This window comes from Haemaphysalis longicornis, unplaced genomic scaffold (genome assembly GCF_048455015.1).
Source record: "Haemaphysalis longicornis isolate Haplotype H1 unplaced genomic scaffold, Haemaphysalis longicornis Haplotype H1 scaffold_2, whole genome shotgun sequence".
NCBI lineage: Eukaryota > Metazoa > Arthropoda > Arachnida > Ixodida > Ixodidae > Haemaphysalis > Haemaphysalis longicornis.
Genome location: NW_027526295.1, coordinates 199,912,777 through 199,918,776, shown reverse-complemented (window position 1 = coordinate 199,918,776; position 6,000 = coordinate 199,912,777). Strand labels below are relative to the sequence as shown.

The 6,000-nt window shown below is 40.6% G+C and overlaps 1 non-coding gene across 1 annotated transcript; it reads right to left on the bottom strand.

The window, feature by feature from the left end:
• Positions 1 to 739: 739 nt before the first annotated feature.
• On the bottom strand, positions 740 to 812 carry Trnat-agu (transfer RNA threonine (anticodon AGU)). Its single transcript has one exon. It is a non-coding gene; the product is annotated as a tRNA-Thr (tRNA).
• Between the last annotated feature and the right edge of the window lie 5,188 nt (positions 813 to 6,000).

Genomic DNA, 6,000 nt, shown 5'->3' with positions numbered 1-6,000 from the left:
AATTCAAGTCGAGAAAAAATGCGCCGTTTTTTCCGGAAGCGGGAATCGAACCCGCTTCCAGATTCCCGCTTCCGAAAAAAACGGCGCATTTTTTCTCGACTTGAATTTTCTATTATTTATTCCTGCATAAAAAAAGAAAAAAGGCAATCATACCTCATTCGGCACTATAAAACGCTGTTAAAACGCCAAACAGCACTGGCAATAAGGACTGCAACTTTGATATGTGTCCTTACGGAATCCCTCGTCCCGTACGTCTCTGTTCTATATATATATATATATATATATATATATACATATATATATATATATATATAGCGTATGAATGAAGTACGATGGGGCCGGTAAAAAATATACAGTGAAAGAGAAGACTAAAGGGTAACGAACGAAAATGTATTAACGTTTCGGCTTCGGAGAAGCCTTCGTCAGAAGGCTTCTCCGAAGCCGAAACGTTAATACATTTTCGGTTACCCTTTAGTCTTCTCTTTCACTGTATATATATATATATATATATATATATATATATATATATATATATATATATATATATATATATATATATATATATATATATATATATATATAGCGAATCAGAAATGGGAAATGAGGGGCTTGGTGAATTAAGACAGAATAAGAGTTAGCAGTCAAGAGAACCTCGGAAAGCAAGCAAAGGGGGGAATGCGGTAGGTCATAGAAACAGGTGAAGAATTTTTTGAGTCAGAAAGAAAGTTGTTAAAAAATGCCCGCCAGGTGGGATCCGAACCCACGACCTCCAGAATACTGGTCTGGTGCGATGACCACTACGCTACCGGCGGGGCTGTTTAACTTCTCGGGTATTTATGTTAAGGTATTTTGTTTCTCCTGCACTTGGGGGTTGTAGCCAGCACCACTCGGACTACTCGGGGTGAAGGGGACCTTCTTTTTAACCCCCGGGCCGTGACTCGAGTGTCTACGACATGTCGAGAGTGGTCGACCAGCGTTGAAACCTTTTAAGCTGCCTTTGGCACCAAGACTGCCGGAACAGATGCCCTCGCTACGCATGTAGCGAATCAGAAATGGGAAATGAGGAGCTCGGTTAATTAAGACAGAATAAGGGTTGGCAGCCAAGAAAACCTCGGAAAGGAAAGATCACAGAATGGTAGGTCACAGAAACAGATGAAGAATTGTTTGAGTCAGAAAGAAAGTGGTGAATATATATATATAATATATATATATATATATATATATATATATATATATATATATATATATATATATATATATATATATATATATATATATATATATATATATATATATATATATATATAGGGTTTGAAAATGAGGGGCTCGTTAGGCGCAGTTGTAGTAAATATAAATACCCCAGGAAGTGAAGGGAACACAGTCGCCCAGATAGCCGAATCGGTAAGGCATTCGAGATCTAATCGAAAGCCGTGGGTTCGGTCCCCACTCTTGGCGCGTGTTTTTCTTTCTTTCTTTCTCACGTAATTAATAAAAAAATAATGTAACATCACTAACGATAAAAAAAACTTGTCTAGACATTCCCCTGTGCCTTCTTTGGCGTTATAGACTGCCGGCATTTCTTTCTGTATATATATACATATATGTACCGTGATTCCTCGTTATAACGAAGTCAGCGGGACGGCCAAAATTTTGTTATAAGCGGTATTTCAATAAAAGCGTCCAGTCAAGAAAAACTAAAGCAGTTGAGCTTTAATTGCGCCACAACTGCGACGACTCAGAACATTATGTATACAGAGAAGCAAAACTTTAATTCGGGTGTAAAAAAGGCAGTGAGCTTTGACTGTTTTAAGTTCTTGCCGGGCGCGACCAACTCCTGCTCCAATTCGACGACGCCTTGCACGAGGCTCTGGTCACCGTGATTGGGCGCCGGGAAGAGCTGTGACTGGTGTCCGAACACCTCGCAGACTGGAGGTCGAATGAGGAGGGAACGCAGTGGCAACATTTGTTGGGGTGCGTGGGGGTCACGGAACGCTACAAGATTTGGGTTTTGGGAAAGGCCGCAAATGCCGTGGCTTGGGTCTGAGGTTGCGTTTGTGAGCTTAAAAAGCGACCACCCGCTCATTCTGGTTCAGGGCGCAACCATGAAAACAGATGCTGCATGGGCCAGCATTTTGGCCTGCAGTATGAATAAATGAATGACCAGTTTTGCACTGGGGGCTTTGCGTGGTCACTGGACAATTTGCAAAAGAAGAGTTTTTCGGCGCTTCGATCTCGATATCACTGCTAATTCTGCGGTTCGAGTGCCGTTTTACGCGCACCGTCTTGTCCATGCCATTGATCCATGTCTAGGAACAAAATTCAATGACCTTGCCACTCATTTGGACAGTTTGTCTAAAGTCGGATGGCGCGAATCGAGCATGTAAATACCCCAGAAAGTGAAGGAGAACACAGTCGCCCAGATAGCCGAATTGGTACGGCATTCGAGATCTAATCGAAAGGCGTGGGTTCGGTCCCCACTCTGGGCGCGTGTTTTTCTTTCTTTCTTTCTTTCTTTCTTTCTTTCTACGTAAATTAATAAAAAGAATATATTCACTAACGGTCAAAAAATAGTCCAACCTTCCCGTATGCTTCCTTTGGCGGTGAAGACTGCCGGCATTTCTTTCTATATAATATAGTAAGGAAATGACGGGCTCGTTGAGGAAATACAGAAAGATAGGTCGGCAGTCTACAACGCCAAAGGAGGCATAGGGGTGTGGCTAGGCTCTTTTTTACTACGGTTAATGAAGTTAACTTTTTTTAAATATACGGAAGAAAGAAAGAAAGAAAGACACGCGCCCAGAGTGAGGACCCAACCCACGCCTTTCGATTAGATCTCGAATGCCTTACCAATTCGGCTATCTGGGCAACTGTGTTCTCCTTCACTTTCTGGGCTATTAATATTTACTAGAAGTGTATCTGACGCTTGAGGGTGGTAGCCAGCGCCACTCTGACTACACGGGGAGAAGGGGACCTTCTAGTAAATATAAATAGCCCAGAAAGTGAAGGAGAACACAGTCGCCCAGACAGCCGAATTGGTAAGACATTCTCGATCTAATCGAAAGGCGTGGGTTCGGTCCCCACTCTGGGCGCGTGTTTTTCTTTCTTTCTTTCTTCCGTATATTTAAACAAAGGGAACTTCATTAACCGTAGTAAAAAAAGAGCCTAACCACACCCCTATGCCTCCTTTGGCGTTGTAGACTGCCGACATATCTTTCTGTATATATATATATATATATATATATATATATATATATATATATATATATATATATATATATATATATATATATATATATATATATAAATATATATATATATATATATATATATATATATATATATATATATATATATATATATATATATATATATATATATATATATATATATAAGGTTAGTAGAGAGAGACACAAACGAGAAAGGCGTAGAAAACAGAAATAAGTTTACTGACGTTTCAGGGAGAGGACTGCCTTTCTTCAGAGTAACTCTGAAGACAGGGAGTCCTCTCCCTGGAACGTCAGTAAACTTATTTCTTTTTTTTACGTCTTTCTCGTTTGTCTCTGTCTCTACTAACCTTATTTTGTTCGTGCTCTGTATGAGTTTTTATCTTTTCAGAGTATGTATATATATATATATATATATATATATATATATATATATATATATATATATATATATATATATATATATATATATATATATATTTATATATATATATATATATATATAGAGAGAGAGAGAGATAACCTCCCTCGCTCTCTCTCGCTCATACATAAAAGAGACTAAAGACGGGAGTAGGAAAACTTTATTTTGGGAGAACTCCGCTAGCCGCAATCAATAACCCCTTAAAATATTGATCGCCCTTAGGCCCGGTATTTCACGCTAAATGAGATCGAAATTCGATATCCGGGATAAAAAAGGCACTAAAATTGCAACACCGGTCTGATGCATTTTATGGGCGGTTACTGGGATGCCTTCGGGATAGCACTAAGCTATTGATCACGGAACGGAAAACAATCTGTCTCCTTCGGGTAACATTTCATGCATATTATATACATAGTGTAAGATTTAGAACAAAAAAAATGAATGAGAGATGAAAAACGGCAGAGATGTGGCCGTTCGTAAAGGCTGCACTTACGCGAGCACGGCCTATTGTGAAAAAAAAAACATGACTGTTTATACTACTCCATCGGACCGCGGTGCTCCCTCACAGCGGCGCATGCATCGTGGGGCCGGCTATAACACGACAAAAAATGAGGCCAATCTACGCTGTGTTGTTATCACTAGTATAGATGATCAATTTATGGCTTGTTTTGAATCACTAAGTCAATAGTAACTTGAGCTCTGGGTTAACACAGGATTTCGGCGACGGAGCAGTGATGACCTGCCGCTGCAAAAATATGCAGCACCGCAGTAAGAGTTATTGCGCGGTGGTGCATCCTATAGGTGCTATTCGTTGAAAAGGTTAGCGGTCAATTTCTTCGCCTGGCAACACTGTAAACGGCCACAGACATGGTTGATGCGCCAAGGACACGGCGCGGCTTGGGCCACTGGCATACGGGTAAAAGGAGGAAAATAATCTACATTTTGATCGACTCCTGAAACCACTGTCAGTTGGGGACAAAAGTTAGGGACATTAATTTGTTGTTGCAGCTAGCAGGCTTGTTGTGGCCTCGCGCGCCACCTCCTAGGGAATTCCCTGTAAGAAACTGAGTGCCGGCGTCTAGTAGCAGACGACGAAGGAAACGGCTGGAACTGACGCTGCCTTTCAGTTTTGACGGGTGTCTATCTTGACGATATTTTTTTTTATGAATGCGGAGCGTGCCTGCCTTACCGCGTCCATGGTATCGCCCCGAGTTTGCCCTGCGCTGGTTCCTTTTCTCTTAAAAACTTCAACATTTATTTCTCCTATGTGTGGCCCTAATATTACTGTTGCGCGCCGCACCAACCAATCGTCAGACTTGGAGTACGTCTTATTCATTATTTCTCCGACACTGAATTACCTCTGCGTTTAGGTTTCTTGCTTCCTTCAAGAACGATGAGACAATCAAAGAACAATTCCGTGCAGAGCTTCGAGATTTCCTAGAAGTGCGCGCGTGTACCGGCCGTGGAGAACAGTAATCGCAATAGCACTTTTTTTTTTACTTGTGCAGTGTGCCACTTTTAAACTAAAAAAAAGGTTGGATGAGATATTGCCCCTTGGAGTCAGTTTCCAGATCTGGTCATTCCAAAATGCCCATTTATTGGCGATAGATAGTAGCGTAGCTAATTTAGTGGCTCCAAGTCTAAGGAAATTTGTGGTATTGCAAGATGCTTGACTCCCATGACACTAGCCCTTTGTAATAACCGATGTAGAGGAAGCATTAGATTGCTTCCAACTTACAAGCTTCAAGAGCAGGTGTGAAGGACAGTATTAAAATATGCAAAATTTTTAGAACCTGCTGTTGTAACTGAAACTGCAGTGTAGTATCTCAATCTTTAATCAAGCGCTGTTGTGAAGACCTTCAAAATGTTCCTTGGACAAATGAATTATAACTTTTCAGCTTGAGAGGTACAACTTTAAATGGTTGTGAATGTTGGCTACCTGGTAGGTCGTTGTTTAAACTGCAACATAAATACCAGATAAGAGACCAGGGGACGATGACGTGCAAGTGCTCGTGTATTGTCCTCCACATTATTTCCACGTTCATGCACAATGTAAAAGGAATATACCAAATGAAGGAGACCGTTTATAGTTTTAATTATTCGCAGCTCCACAGCCATAGAAGACAGATATCAAAGGTGCCCAGCACAAACGTTGTACGTGCATCCAGATGCTTGTTGAGACCTCTGTCACTGAAAAGTAAAAAAGAAATACCATTTTGAAAACTGGTCAAGCACTACATATATTTCCTTAGGAGCCTCCCATTCAAAATTCAAATGACCGAGTAGCTTAAACATAGTATATTATTATTGTGTTCTTTGCGTGTACGCTTTTTAGTATGCGTATGGACACTGACG